The sequence below is a fragment of the Larimichthys crocea genome, chromosome X, assembly GCF_000972845.2.
Source record: "Larimichthys crocea isolate SSNF chromosome X, L_crocea_2.0, whole genome shotgun sequence".
In the NCBI taxonomy this organism is placed as follows: Eukaryota; Metazoa; Chordata; class Actinopteri; family Sciaenidae; genus Larimichthys; species Larimichthys crocea.
The window spans coordinates 12,355,189-12,369,779 of record NC_040020.1 but is presented as its reverse complement, the minus strand read 5'-3'; the positions used below and the strand labels follow the sequence as shown (position 1 = coordinate 12,369,779).

Below are 14,591 nucleotides of genomic sequence, written 5' to 3'. Positions count from 1 at the left end.
TTCTTTGCAGGAGCGGGCGGGAGAGTGACTGCACAATGCAGGAGCGGGACTGAAAATTATGTCTATGTTGTCCTAGAGCCACATAAGATAACTTGGCTAAACTGTTTGCTAACAGCCGCACCTTTCAGGTAAAATCCCATTCTTTCAGAAGCATGAGCGACCAACTAAAACGTAATTAAGCGTAAACTGAACTAAGTAAGGTACACATGAATTGCCGATAAACGTGGCTATTTGTTAAAAAAGGAACATAAACAAATAAAATTAAATACAGAACGTAACTGACTTACCAGAGCCACGATATGCGATATGGCAGGAACATGCCCACTTTTGGTGCATCGTATTTTCATTGGTCATCAAGGTCAAAGGTCATATGATGGTAAAGTTAGCTTGAACTAGAGGTTTTCATATCCTGTCTTCAAAACAAAAGCATTGTCGCTGTCTCTAAGCTTTTATTTTGTAAACAGCCGAAATGAGTTTTACTTCGTACTGTCGCTAGCTTGAGAGTTGTATAGCAACGTCGGAAGCAAATTTTAAAATAGGCTATATTTGGACAAATTGACCACGTATTTGCGATCTACGTTGTTACTTTCTCACCTGAAATGTTTTTAAAACTTAATAAAGTGATGAAGAGAAAACGCAAAAGTGAAAAACTCTGCAACAAAAAGAAGCTTGCTCTTCGGGCAGATGCTGCGAAGTGTGTTAAAATCACTGCTATGTTTGCCACAGCAGGGCCTTCATCAACTCCCGTCGCTGATGACAGTGGTGCTGGTGGCAGTGGCACTCAACAGGAGCATGTTGTTGAACCTGCGGTAAGCAACGAGTAGGATAAAGATGAATATGATAAAATGTCAATCAAATAATTCTGTCTATTGCCCTATGGCCAAGTTGGTTAGTTTAATGCAGGTAACATGAGCTAAAAACGTTCGTACATTGTAGGCTACACTGGCTGGATGAGAAAATAAGCCGAGCTTAGTAGCCTACTTTTATGTAAAAACTTGTTCACCATTCACCAACAATAACAATAAGTCAGTGGGCAGCATTCTAATTTCTTATTGGACTATTATTGTTTGTGGGGTGAGTACTAGGCTGGCCTATTGGCTAAGTTGCTTTTTGTGTCCTGCAGATATAGCAGTTCTTTTATGTAGCCTAGATGGGTAGGGACAATGTAGGCTACATAACTGATAGAAACTCTCACTTTTAAAATTATATCATTTTGTCTTTGTTACGTGAATGCAGCTGCAGGTATCTGTACATTCCAGTAATTCTAGCCTAGGCATATTTAAAGTCACCACCACTCACCAAAAATGTGAGTGAAAAGTGATAAGTTAGCACTCTCAATTTCTTTGTTCAACTAGTAGTCCTGGAAAAAATGGGCTGTTTTATATAGCTCGGGGGCTAAAGACAATGTAAGTTAGCCTACAATAAAAGAAAATAACACTTTTTAAAATGACATAATTTTGTTCATTGCTAGTGTTATACAGAGTTGACCAGTTCAGAGTTCATTCAGGTGTTCAGCTTTATTCATTCTTTTGACTGGGTAAGTTCACAATTTATTGAGTATCACTCTTGATCTGATCCATCATTTCTCATCACTATTCTTTCTCTTTTCTTCCTCCCTGAAACACATAGTGCACACTAGGGCTGGTAACATTCCCCAGAAATTGAATTCGAATATTAGTCTTAAAAAATGGTCCGAATATCGAATATATTCGAATATTCTTAATTAATTAATAATTAATTAATTAATTATTCCCCCCGCGGAGAATAGGACTTGTAACAGTATTGTAACAGTACCCGTTATATCCCAACGAGGGCGTTGCACTGCCAAATGTCAAGAAAAACGACCAGTGGTATCAAACCTGATTATTTTCGGTCTTCAAACTAAATCCAAGCGTCATGTTCAACATGTTACATTTAGTGTAACTTCAGTGCAATTTATGCAAAACTGTACGGCTCATCGGGATCACTGGTGTGTAGCCTGCTCTTCATGAGGTGGGGAGCGGGATGGGGTGCTTCCTTGTGTGTCACGTGACTGCAGATAGCTAGCCTACAGGTCAGTAAGGGACGCACCATGGGACACAACGGAGGAGAATCAATGCGCGCGCTGCTCGGAGCAAATAGTAAATATTCGAATATTCATTTTTACGTTCGAATATACATATTTTTATCATATTCGAATAATATTCGAAATTCGAATATTAGTTTACCAGTCCTAGTGCACACCCAATAGGATGAATGCTGCCTGCCATTCATTACTGTGATCGAGTGGTCCAGTGTATTTTTATAGTGTTAATAAATTACAAGTTTGGAAGTATTTAATGTGTCCACTCTCAGATTCCTGTTAAGTCATTGCATGGCTCAAGGTATACCGAAAAGAAAAGGTGTGTTTTCAAATATTGTTGGCCGGTCTGGTCCAAAATGCCGGGGACGATTTTTTGTCCCAGTCCGCCTCTGCTCACGACCATCTCATTCAGTTAAACAAGAGGTTTACAAAGTTTAAAGTGTTTTAAAACAATAGGTCAGGTGACCATATGTACATTGAAACTGTTTATGGATGATGAAATCTTTCATTCCTGCTTATAGTGGCCTTAAGAGATTACAGCCTGGTAGAAAAAACACTTTTGGTCTTAATAGCTAATTTCCCCATTCATGCCACTTGTCTGAATTTCTAAATACCACACCTGTATGAATAGAATAAAAGTCATGCATAACTAACATGGGTGGCATTACAGGTGGCTTGTTTGAACCCCCAGGTCCCATTAAGACCACATCGGGTCCACAGAAGATCCACATCTTTGCCAATTTAAAGTATAAAGAATGGACAGAGCCAGAGTGACATCACCTGTAGGTATCCAAAGCGCCAAGTACATTATACATGGACCTGAGGTGGTTGAATGATGCCTGGGTGCTCCAATAAGCAATCTGTGATGGCACTTACCTGTAAATCAAGTGGTCACGCTGTTAATTATGCGTAACTTCGAGCCTCAATCTGATCTGAATGAGTGAGTTACAAAAAAAATTCAACGCCACGCCCCCACAGTTTATTTAGTGGCCTAAATCAGACTGTAAACATGTTTAATCCTGCTGTGAAATTGGGCATTTTAATACGGCCGGTTGTCTTATTTCTGCAGCCTCTCTCAAGCAGCCACTCGAGGTATTAAAGTTTTTAGCACTTCTGCATTGGCTTCATTTCCCAGCACCAGAGGTTGGGACTTGGTCTTTGTCCATTTTTAGATTAAGCAACAGATTAAAAATAGATACCATTAATTAAATTATGCCAATTCTACGCAGCCCCTAAAGTCCCAAAAAGGTCAAATTTCTTATCTTGTGCGCACAAGATAAAATCTAACTAAAATAAAGATGTTGAAATTCACACTTCTTGTTTGTGTGAGACTTAGCTTATCAGCAAATCATTTTTAAAACCTCCATGAAGCGCTCCTTCGTATTGTGATATGACAACTCGAGGTGAAGCTAAAACTTGATTAGCCGAGTTCTTTATAGCTGAGCTGGCTGTGTGCATCTGAGGCTGTTAGAGATGCATATGAATTTATAGTAAATTATGTTGTGTGCACAAGGTAAAAAAAGAAAAAAAGGCCCTAAAGTCCTAAAGTTTAGGGGCTTTGTACAAGTCTCCTACTAAAACTGAGAAAACAAATCTCATCATACAATATTATATGTCAAATTCTTCAATTTAACATTCATAAAACATTTTCCATAAATTGTTCCACTATTTGCCAGCAGCCGTCTTTCACACAGTGGTAAACCCCTCAACACCTCTGAAATGTTCTTTTTATACCCAATCCAAGGACGCTGGAAGTGGTGGCGAGAGGCTGAATGGAAATGCAAAAAAACCCCCGTTGAAATAAATAAAAAAATAAATATAACACTATTATTATACTATTGTCATTTTATTTACATAACTCAAACAACATATTTGACTATAAATGTCACAAGCATGATTTAATTCACAAAATTTAGTACCACAAACACATAACGACCGTTTAAAACGTCTACTCTGGACGTCAACAACTCACACCGGACGCGGAACGGAAGCGGAACGGCACCGCCCGCGGTCCACGTAGCAAATAGAATCCAGTCTAGTCAATGAGAGCACTCACACCGGGCGCGGACAGACGCGGATCAGAAGCGGCTCTCCGCGCCACGGCGCGAGCTTTCCACAGGAATTCTATTTTTTCCGCGAGCCGCGGCTAAACCTCGTAAATTTCAACAGAGCACTGCGCACCAGACAGAAATCCGACAGAGAATCAACATAATAAACTTCCGCCCCCCCTCAAAATAAAACACAATACGCAGTTCATGTAGCTTTTACAACTCACATCAACGTTACGTCATGACCGGTGGCACAGGTGATCAAAGATCGATCAAAGGTCTCAACGAGAGACTAATTGTTGAAGGGGAACAACACACAATCTTTATGACACAACAGATGCTTTTTATAATCTCCTCCACGTCGGAGAAGCAAAGTCAGCTGTTTGTTGTGTTGTTTTTTTATACACAGTTTATCGCGGGGTCTCGGGTATGTCCGTGATCTCGCGTGAATACGGCCGGCTCGCTCCGCTGCCGTTCCGCGGCTGATCCGCGTCCGGTGTGAGTTGGCGCCGGGCAAAGTACCGTTCCGCTTCCGTTCCGCGTTCGGTGTGAGTCCCGTGTAAGACGGTGGCCCGGTGCGTGTGTGTGACGTACAGGTGCAAACAGGTACACACAGTAGCAGGGGTACACATCCAGTGCGTTAGATGTACACAGCAGAGTTAGCTCATGTGAACGCCCGAGTGTTTTAGCCCGCAGCAGTGTCCAGTTTTGAATCGGCCCGGTGTGTGTTCTGCTTTTTGATAAAAAGAGGAATTAAATGTGCGGTTTTGCAAGAAAGCCACTACTTCGTCCTCCTTTCCTCTAACACTTTTGCCCGGACTCTCCGACGCCAGTTACCAGCAACGAGCCAAAACATCAAACCAGTTCCCAACTAGGGTTCGGAGCGAGAGAAGGTTTAAAAAGTTAACACTATGTTACTTGTTTATAACGCTGTCTCGTGCCTAATCTCAGTACCTTGTGCGTGAAATTAAATATATGAGGCCTAATTAAAGACATTCTGAGAAATACTTGCATTTCATGTGTGATTCAATGAAGCACATTCATATTCCTGAGTTGAGCATTACGTTGCCATCAAGTTGGCCTTATGATGTATTTCTAAAACCTCTGTAGGTCTAATACAGGTTGGTTGTTATGACATCTCATTGTAAATTATAGCCTGTATCACATGATTACTACAGTAGTAGCAACTTAAAAGTTCCCGTTCAAGCTGAACGCCAGCTGAATGGCAGCCGTCTTCCAGCTGAGTTCCAGCCAGTTCCCTGCAAAGTCCCGTGAACGGAGAGACCCCCCGAAAACTGTAAATTACCTTCCAGCGTCCCTGACCCAATCATGTTATTAATTGTGAGATGTTCCACCAGGTTTTTTCTTTTAGCATTTCCCAACTTTTCTAGTCATTTGTTGCCGCTCTTATGAAAAGTGTTGCATTCAAATTCAGAATGGGCATATCATTTTCTAAAAAATATTTTAGATTATTATCACATTTTGTTTCTATTTACATTTTACACAGCATGCCAACTATTTTATGTTGTATGCATTTAATATTTTTGTCTGTCTGTTTGTTCCTGAATCAGGAGTGATGAATTGATGAATTTGTTATGCATGTGAGGCATTTGCACATGCTACATATGAAGGACAAAAAGTGTAAAGTAAAATTACATTTATTTCTGTATTTTTACATAGATTTCTATTTATGCACTTATACAGTATAGACTTCATTTCACGTACATATTTAATTACTTTTTTCAGTGGTTTTATAACTGCTCTAAACGCTCCTTTTAATATTAACACAGTTTCATTAATTGGTCTATATAATCAGTCATATAATCTGAATCACAGCATATTTGAAAAAAAATAATTCCACATTGTTGTTGGAATCCTTCCACCGACCTAAACATTATCAAACTTTATTGAACTTCTACTTGAACTCACAAAAGATCATTAGTACAGTGGTCATTATGTCTTCATTAACCACAAGTTCATTTATATAGAAGACAAAGACAATGAGAGTCAGACCATTATATTTGAATCAATGTGTAACTTTGGCTGCCCTCATGTCTCAGCAATTAAAGTTTTACATAATTAGAATTATGCAAAATAAAAACAATTTTAGAACTACATTTTACTTTCACAAGTTTGTCTACTGTCCACATCCAAAGAGTGCATACTGCTGTTGCATCTCCTCCAGGCCCACACAGGTGTGTCTGTGTTCCTCAATTTGACACTCTGCATTTGTGGGCCAGTACTCGATCCAGGTTCTCTCACCGAGTACATACTGAAACCTGAGGAGAACAAAGTGTTAAATATATTGGGGTCCTTATGTGGCCAGCTATGTGCAACACCCTGGGACATATGAAAGAGCATGGATTCCTTTCTGCCACAAAAAACTGTACATCAAATTACAAATTACTACTAATAGACAGCAACAATAACACACAGACTAAAGTATAAGGAAAAACTTAGTTTAGAAAAGAGTGCAACAGTTAAATAGTAAGTAATAATTAAAAAAGAACATTCACTCAAAGAAGAAACTTACGAATTATTTTCGTCATCTCTGTGAATATCTTTGGATGTCCCCATGATAAGGTAGTGTTTGCCTTTTACCAGATCTAAAGATTCCCTGCAGTGTGGATAACTGAGGAATGTGCGCAGTTTGCCCTGAGGACCCACATCATAACTTCCTGTAATTAGAATATAGGAAAAGAAAGAGAAATGATTCAATGCATAGCTGAATGTGTAGTACAAAACATGACTGTTGTATTCTTACATATTTCCAAAATTGCTTTGAGCTCTCCTTTTTCCACTTTACATATTACTGTGGTTTTGTCACAATCCACTCCGGGCCCCTGCTTGCTTTTCCCTCTTACCTACACCCAGTAACTTTCCACTCACCTGTCAGCCCCGCCTCCTCATCAGTCACCATGGTTTCCCCCGCCTCCCACACCTGCTCCTCATCAGTAATCAACCCTGTATTTAAGCACCAACCTCCAGACACTCTATGCCAGATTGTTCTTCGCGTCATGCAAGTCTTTCCAGCACTTTTGTCCGGACTGATCTCCCGTTGCCGACCCTGCCTGCCTTTGTGTCAGTGTGTTTGTTATAAATGAGACAACCAAAGCACAGCACACATACAATCACTTGCGTGACTATCTGACAGCAGAGTGTTGTATACTAGGAGCACACAGACAGGAGAGAAAGACAGTACTGATGATTTTTGGAATCATAATAAGTAATTTTTCATCGAGACAACAATGTACTGCAGTGTGATGTTCAGAAACTAGGTTTTGTCCTCAAACTCATTATTCTAAAAATCAAAGTGTTCAGTTTTTTCTTACCATCAGAAAGAAATGTAATTATTTTTGAGCACTACACTGGTAGGTCAATCCAACAAAAACAGGTTCTTTGAGCATTCGTGCGAACAAGTACATACGGTAGGTCCTTATGAGACACACTTAATATCCAAGACTTTATGTCTTTTAGTGACAAATTAAGAACCCACTCTGGATCATATTCGCGGCTTCCCTAATGCCACACAAGAAGTAAAGAAACAATCATCAATGACAGAAACCATGAAGTGAATCATTACTCTCTGTCAGCTTCACGCTCCAGGAAATATCACGACTCATCATCGGGTTGGCGAGACCAAACACTTTAGAACACACATTTCTAAGTCTAGAAACTTAGAATGATCCCTGAAAGTATAGTCTTAGTTTGCCTTGAAACGTGACACAGCAGCAGCCATTCACAGGAGAAACTGTTCCACTCAGGGTTCATTCTCTGTTGTTTCTCCAGTTGTTGTATCACCGCATCGTGCATCACCAATCACTGCATGACTGGACAGCAAAACGTGATACGAGATCACACAGACGAGCAAGACAGTATGTAAGACAGTCACAGTATAACAGTCCAAAGAACAAACAGTTACCATGACTACATTCAAGTCAAAGTTCAAAACTGACAAGTCCAGAAGGCTAATTTATTTCTCTGTGGAAGACATAAGAATGTCCCGTTTATGTTGAGTCAATGCAAATCATTTTGTTTCTCATTTGTTTTAACTGATCTACTGTGTTAATCATAAATCAAGTAATTTTGATCAGAACAAGTACTGCAGTTGTGGTGTTCAGAAAGAATTTGTCAACTCAAAGTTTGTTTAGTTTCTTCTACAATCAACAAATAATTTAATAACTCTTGACCACTAACTGTAGTCAACCAATACAAGGTTCTCCGAGCCGTTCAATGGCTAAGAAGTAATATAGTATTTTAAGAAAAGCATTGATATCACCAAAACTTGTTCTTATAGTACAAGCTCACCCACCACTCCTATCCAATTCCTTCCTCTAATTACTCCACAAAGAATGTAAAGAACAATCTCAATGCAGAGAAACATGAAGGAACAATCATTACTCTCTGTCGCATTCACGCTCGAAGGAATATGCACGACTCATCATCATGGTTGGCGAGACAACCACTTTAGAAACACATTTCTCAAGTCAGAAACTATTGAAAGATCCCTGAAAGTAAGTCTTAGTTTGAACTGACGTGAACACAGCAGCTCATTCAAAGGAGAACGTTCTCACTCAGGGTTCATCTCTGTTGTTCATCACCTCCATCGTTGTGATCTCCACTGCCATGTGCAGCCAATCACTGCATGGACGTGACTTGACAGCAAAGAGCTGTGATACAGAGAGCACACGACAGGAGAGAAAGACAGTATGATGATTTTTGAATCATAAATCAAGTGTTTATCAGACACAATGTACTGCAGTGTGATGTTCAGAAACTAGTTTTGTCCTCAACTTCAATATTCAAATCAAAGTTGTTCAGTTTTTCTTACAATCAGAAAAGAATGTAATATTTTTGAGCACTAAACTGTAGTCATCCAACAAAAACAGGTCTTAGAATTCAGTGCTAAAATACATAGGTACTCTTATGGACACATTAATATTTTTTTTCAAAAACTGTTAGTTCTTTAGTACAAGATAAGAAAACCACTCTGATCATATTCCCTTCCTCAATACTCCACAAGGAATAAAGAACAATCATCAATGACAGAACATATGAAACGAATCATTACTCTCTGTCAGCTTCATGCTCAAGAAGGAAATATCACACTCATCATCGTGGTTGGCGAGACCAAACACTTTAGAAACACATTTCTCAAGTTAGAAACTATAGAAATGATCCCTGAAAGTATAGTCTTAGTTTGACTGAACGTGAACACAGCAGGCTATTCACAGGAGAACTGTTCTCACTCAGGGTTCATCTCTGTTGTTTCCTCCGTTGTTGTATCACAGATGTGCCAGCCAATCACTGATGACTATGACAGCAAAAACTGTGATACAGAAGTCACACAGACCAGAGAAAGACAGTAGTAAGACAGTACAGTATAAAGTCCACAGGTTACAACCAGTTACCATGGGACTACATTCAGTCAAAGTTCAAAATACTGACAAGCCACAAAGGCAATTTATTTTTCTGTGGAAGACATAAGAATGCCCGTTTATGTTGATGCAATGAAATATTTTTCTCATTTGTTTAAACTGTCTACTGTTTAATCATAAAAATCAAGTATTTTGATCAGACCATGTACTGCAGTGTGATGTTAGAAACTAGTTTGTCCTCAACTCACATTATCAAATCAAATTGTTTAGTGTTTTTCAATCACACAAAATTAATCCTCTTGAGACTAACTGTGCAACCAACAAAGCTTCAGCGTTAATGCTAGAAGTATCATAGGTATTTTGACGAACATTTGCCAAATTTTGCTTTAGTACAAGTTAAGAACCACTCTATCTATTCCTTCCTTATACTCCAAAAGAAGTAAAGAACAATCTCAATGACAGAGAACATATGAAACAATCATTATCCTGTCAGCTTCACGCTCAGAAGGAAATATCACAACTCATCATCGTGGTTGGCGAGACCAACACTTTAGAAACACATTTCTCAAGTTCAGAAACTATAGAATGATCCCTGAAGTATAGTCTTAGTTTGACTGAACGTGAACACAGCAGCTCATTCACAGGAGAACTGTTCTCACTCAGGGTTCATCTCTGCCATCAAAAACCTCCTCCAGTTGTGGCATCTCTTCCTGTCATGTGTGTTTTTATAAATGAGACAACATAGCACAGCCAATCAATCACTGCGTGACTCTGACAGCAGAGCTGTGATACAGAGAGCACACAGACAGGAGAGAAAGACAGTACTGATGATTTTTGATATAACTCAATAATTTTTGATCAGACACAATGTACTGCAGTGTGATGTTCAGAAACTAGTTTTTCTCAACTCAATTATTCAAATCAAAGTTGTTTCAGTTTTTTCTTCACAATCAGAAAGAAATGTAATATTTTTTGAGCACTAAACTGTAGTCATCCAACAAAAACAGGTTCTTGAGCATTCAGTGCTAACAATACATAGGTACTCTTATGGAAGACATTAATATCAAGACTTTATGTCTTTAGTACAAGATTAAGAACCACCTCTGCTTCATATTCCCCTTCCTCAATACTCCACCAAGAAGTAAAGAACAATCATCATGACAGAAACATATGAAGTGAATATTTACTCTCTGTCGCTTCATGCTCAGAAGGAAATATCACGACTCATCATCGTGGTTTGCGAGACCAAACACTTTAGAAAACCACATTCTCAAGTTAGAAAAACTATAGAAAGATCCCTGAAAGTATAGTCTTAGTTTGACTGAACGTGAACACAGCAGCTCATTCACAGGAAACTGTTCTCACTCAGGGTTCATCTCTGTTGTTTCCTCCAGTTGTTGTATCACAGCATAGTGCAGCCAATCACTGCATGACTGTGACAGCAAAACTGTGATACAGAGAGCACACAGACAGGAAAGGGACAGTAGTAGACGTACAGTATAAAGTCACAAGTTAAAACAGTTACATGACTACATTCAGTCAAAGTTCAAAATACTGACAAGCCAAAAGGCTAATTTAATTTCTCTGTGGAAGACATAAGAATGTCCCAGTTTATGTTGATGTCAATGCAAAATCATTTTTTTTCTCATTTGTTTTAACTGATCTACTTGTTAATCATAAATCAAGTAATTTTGATCAGACACAATGTACTGCAGTGTGATGTTCAGAAAACTAATTTGTCAAACTCAAAAGTTGTTTAGTTCTTCTTACAATCAACAATAATTTGAATACTCTTGAGCACTAAACTGTAGTCAACCAATAAAGGCTCTCGAGCGTTCAATGCTAAGATAATTATAGGTATTTTTAAGAAAGCATTTGATACCAAAACTTTTGTTTTCTATTAGTACAAGATCACAAACCACTCTGATCATATTCCCTTCCTCAATACTCCACAAAGAAGTAAAGAACAATCATTCAATACAGAGAACATATGAAAACAAATCTTTACTCTCTGTCCGCTTCACGCTCAGAATGACAATAATCACGACTCATCATCATGGTGGCGAGACAGAACACTTTAGAAACACATTTTCAGTTGAGAATATAGGAAATGATCCCTGAAAGTATAGTCTTAGTTTTGGACTGAACGTGAAACAGCAGCTCATTGCACAGGAGAACTGTTCTCATCAGGGTTCATCTCTGGCCATCAAACAACATCCTCAGTTGTGGCTCTTCTCCTGTCATGTGTTTTTTATAAATGAGACACATGCACAGCCAATCAATCCACTGCGTGACTCTGACAGCAGAGCTGTGATACAGAGGCCACACAACAGGAGAGAAAGACAGTACTGATGATTTTTGAATCATAAATCAGTTGTTTTCATCAGACACATGTGACTGCAGTGTGATGTTCAGAAACTAGTTTGTCCTCAACTCAATTATTCAAATCCAAAGTTGTTTAGTGTCTTCTTACATCAGACAAGAAATGTAATATTTTGAGCACTAAATGTAGTCATACCAACAAAAACAGGTTCTTGAGCATCAAGTGTAACAAAGTACATAGGTCTCTTAAATTATATCCAAGACTTTATGTCTTTAGTACAGATCACAAACCCACTCTGATCATATTCCCTTCCTCAATACTCCAAAAAGAAGTAAAGAACAATCATCAATGACAGAACATATGAACAGAATGCATACTTCTCTGTCAGCTTCACGCTCAGAAAGAAATATCACAAACTCATCATCATGTGTTGGCGAGACCAAAACACTTTAGAAACACATTTCTCCAGTTAGAAACTATAGAAATATCCCTGAAGTATATGTCTTAGTTTGACTGAACGTGACACACAGCAACTCATTCACAGGAGAAACTGTTCTCACTCAGGTTTCATCTCTGTTGTTTCCTCCAGTTGTGTATCACAGCATAGTGCAGCCCAATCACTGCATGGCGTGACAGCAAAACTGTGATACAGAGAGCACACAGACAGAGAGACCGTAGTAGACAGTACAGTATAAAGTCATAGTTACAAAACAGTACCATGACTACATTCAGTCAAAGTTCAAAATACTGACAAGCCAAAAGGCTAATTTAATTCTCTGTGGAAGACATAAGAAGTCCAGTTTTGTTGATGTCAATGCAAAAATCATTTTTTTTCTCATTCGTTTTAACTGATCTACTTGTTAATCATAAATCAAGTAATTTTGATCAGAACACAACGTACTGCAGTGTGATGTTCAGAAACTATTTGTTCAACTCAAAGATTGTTTTAGTTTCTCTTCAATCAAAACAAATAATATACTCTTGAGCCACAAACTGTAGTCAAACCAATAAAAGGCTCTCGAGGCGTTCAATGCTAAGAGAACATAGGTATGTTCTAGAAAGCATTGTACCCAAAATCTGTTTCTATAGTACAAGATCACAAAACCACTCGGATCATATTCCCTTCTCATACTCCACAAAGAAGTAAAGAACAATCATCAATGACAGAGCACATATGACGTGAATCATTACTCTTCTAATCAGCTTCATGCTCGAAGAAATATCACGACTCATCTCATGTTGGCGAGACAAACACTTTAGAAACAACATTTCTCAAGTCACGAAACTATAGAAATGATCCCTGAAGTATAGTCTTTTGTTGATGAACGTGAACCACACGCAGCTCATTCACAGGAGAACTGTTTCTCACTCAGGGTTCATCTCTGCCATCAAAAACCTCCCCAGTTGTGGCATCTCTTCCTGTCATGTGGTTTTATAATGGACAACATAGCCCAGCCAATCCAATCAATGCGTGACTCTGACAGCAGGCTGTGATACAGAGAGCACACGACGGGAGAGAAAGACAGTACTGGATTTTTTGAATCCATAATCAAGATTGTTCATCAGACACCAATGTACTGCAGTGTGATGTTCAGAAACTAGTTTGTCCTCAACTCAATTATTCTAATCAAAGTTGTTTCTAGTTTTTCTTACAACAGAAAAAATGTAATATTTTTGAGCACTAAACGGTAGTCATCCAACAAAAACAGGTTCTTGAGCATTCATGTTAACAAGTAACATAGGTACCTTAATATCCAAAGACTTTATGTCTTTAGTAAAGATAGAAACCACTTGAATCATTTTCCCTTCCTCATACTCCACAAGAAGTAAAGAACAATATCAATGACAGAACATATGAAGTGAATCAGTACTTCTCTGTCACGCTCAGCTCAAAAGGAATATCACATCATCATCGTGGTCGGCGAGCCAAAACACTTTAGAAACACATTCTCAAGTTAGAAACTATAGAAATGACCCTGAAAGTATAGTCTTAGTTTGGACTGAACGTGAAACAGCAGCTCATCACAGGAGAACTCGTTCTCACTCAGGGTTCATCTCTGTGTTTCCTCCAGTTGTTGTATCACAGCATAGTGCAGGCCACACTGCATGACCGTGACAGCAAAACTGTGATACAGAGCGCACACAGACAGGAGACAGTAGTAGACAGTACAGTAAAAGTCAAAGTTACAAACGTTCTACCATGACTCCATTTCCGTCCAAGTTCAAATACTGACAAGCCGAAGTCTAATTTTATTTCTCGTGTGGAAGACATAAGATGTCCAGTTTATGTTTGATGTCCATGCCAATCATTTTTTTCTCATTTGTTTTCAACGCATCTATTGTTATCCTAACATCAAGTCAATTTTGCATCAGACACAATTTTGGACTGCAGGGTGATGTTCAGAAACTAATTGTTCACACCTACTCAAAAGTTGTTTAGTTTCTTCTTCAACTCAACAACATATTTACATAACTCTTGAGCACTAAAACTGTTAGTTTCAACAATAAAGGCTCCGAGCGTTTCAATGCTAAGAAGTATCTAGGTATTTTTAAGAAGCATTTGATACCCAAAAACTTGTTTCTATCTACAAGCTCACAACCCACTCTGATCCTATTCCCTTCCTTCAATACTCCAAAGAAGTAAAGACAATCATCAAGACAGATAGAACCTATGAAACAAAATCCATTACTCTCTGTTCAGCTTCACGCTCAGAAGGAAATATTACGACTCATCATTCAGGTTGGCGAGAACAGGACACTTAGAAACCACCTTTTCTCAA

At 38.7% G+C, this 14,591-nt stretch overlaps 1 long non-coding RNA gene, 8 other non-coding genes and 1 pseudogene across 9 annotated transcripts; all 10 read right to left on the bottom strand.

The window, feature by feature from the left end:
• Positions 1 to 5,972: 5,972 nt before the first annotated feature.
• Positions 5,973 to 6,886, bottom strand: LOC113746582 (uncharacterized). The gene is made up of 2 exons (XR_003462970.1): positions 6,644 to 6,886; positions 5,973 to 6,389 (listed from the first exon to the last, which is right to left on the bottom strand). It is a non-coding gene; the product is annotated as an uncharacterized LOC113746582 (long non-coding RNA).
• A 715-nt stretch (positions 6,887 to 7,601) lies between these two features.
• LOC113746743 (small nucleolar RNA U3) lies at positions 7,602 to 7,815 on the bottom strand. The gene has a single exon (XR_003463095.1). It is a non-coding gene; the product is annotated as a small nucleolar RNA U3 (small nucleolar RNA).
• A 605-nt stretch (positions 7,816 to 8,420) lies between these two features.
• On the bottom strand, positions 8,421 to 8,633 carry LOC113746744 (small nucleolar RNA U3). Its single transcript, XR_003463097.1, has one exon. It is a non-coding gene; the product is annotated as a small nucleolar RNA U3 (small nucleolar RNA).
• A 461-nt stretch (positions 8,634 to 9,094) lies between these two features.
• LOC113746733 (small nucleolar RNA U3) lies at positions 9,095 to 9,307 on the bottom strand. Its single transcript, XR_003463086.1, has one exon. It is a non-coding gene; the product is annotated as a small nucleolar RNA U3 (small nucleolar RNA).
• A 583-nt stretch (positions 9,308 to 9,890) lies between these two features.
• Positions 9,891 to 10,095, bottom strand: LOC113746737 (uncharacterized; annotated as a pseudogene).
• Positions 10,096 to 10,584: 489 nt separating this feature from the next.
• Positions 10,585 to 10,802, bottom strand: LOC113746740 (small nucleolar RNA U3). Its single transcript, XR_003463092.1, has one exon. It is a non-coding gene; the product is annotated as a small nucleolar RNA U3 (small nucleolar RNA).
• A 603-nt stretch (positions 10,803 to 11,405) lies between these two features.
• On the bottom strand, positions 11,406 to 11,621 carry LOC113746742 (small nucleolar RNA U3). The gene has a single exon (XR_003463094.1). It is a non-coding gene; the product is annotated as a small nucleolar RNA U3 (small nucleolar RNA).
• Positions 11,622 to 12,100: 479 nt separating this feature from the next.
• Positions 12,101 to 12,317, bottom strand: LOC113746738 (small nucleolar RNA U3). Its single transcript, XR_003463090.1, has one exon. It is a non-coding gene; the product is annotated as a small nucleolar RNA U3 (small nucleolar RNA).
• Positions 12,318 to 12,914: 597 nt separating this feature from the next.
• LOC113746739 (small nucleolar RNA U3) lies at positions 12,915 to 13,126 on the bottom strand. Its single transcript, XR_003463091.1, has one exon. It is a non-coding gene; the product is annotated as a small nucleolar RNA U3 (small nucleolar RNA).
• Positions 13,127 to 13,597: 471 nt separating this feature from the next.
• Positions 13,598 to 13,803, bottom strand: LOC113746741 (small nucleolar RNA U3). The gene has a single exon (XR_003463093.1). It is a non-coding gene; the product is annotated as a small nucleolar RNA U3 (small nucleolar RNA).
• Positions 13,804 to 14,591: the final 788 nt, after the last annotated feature.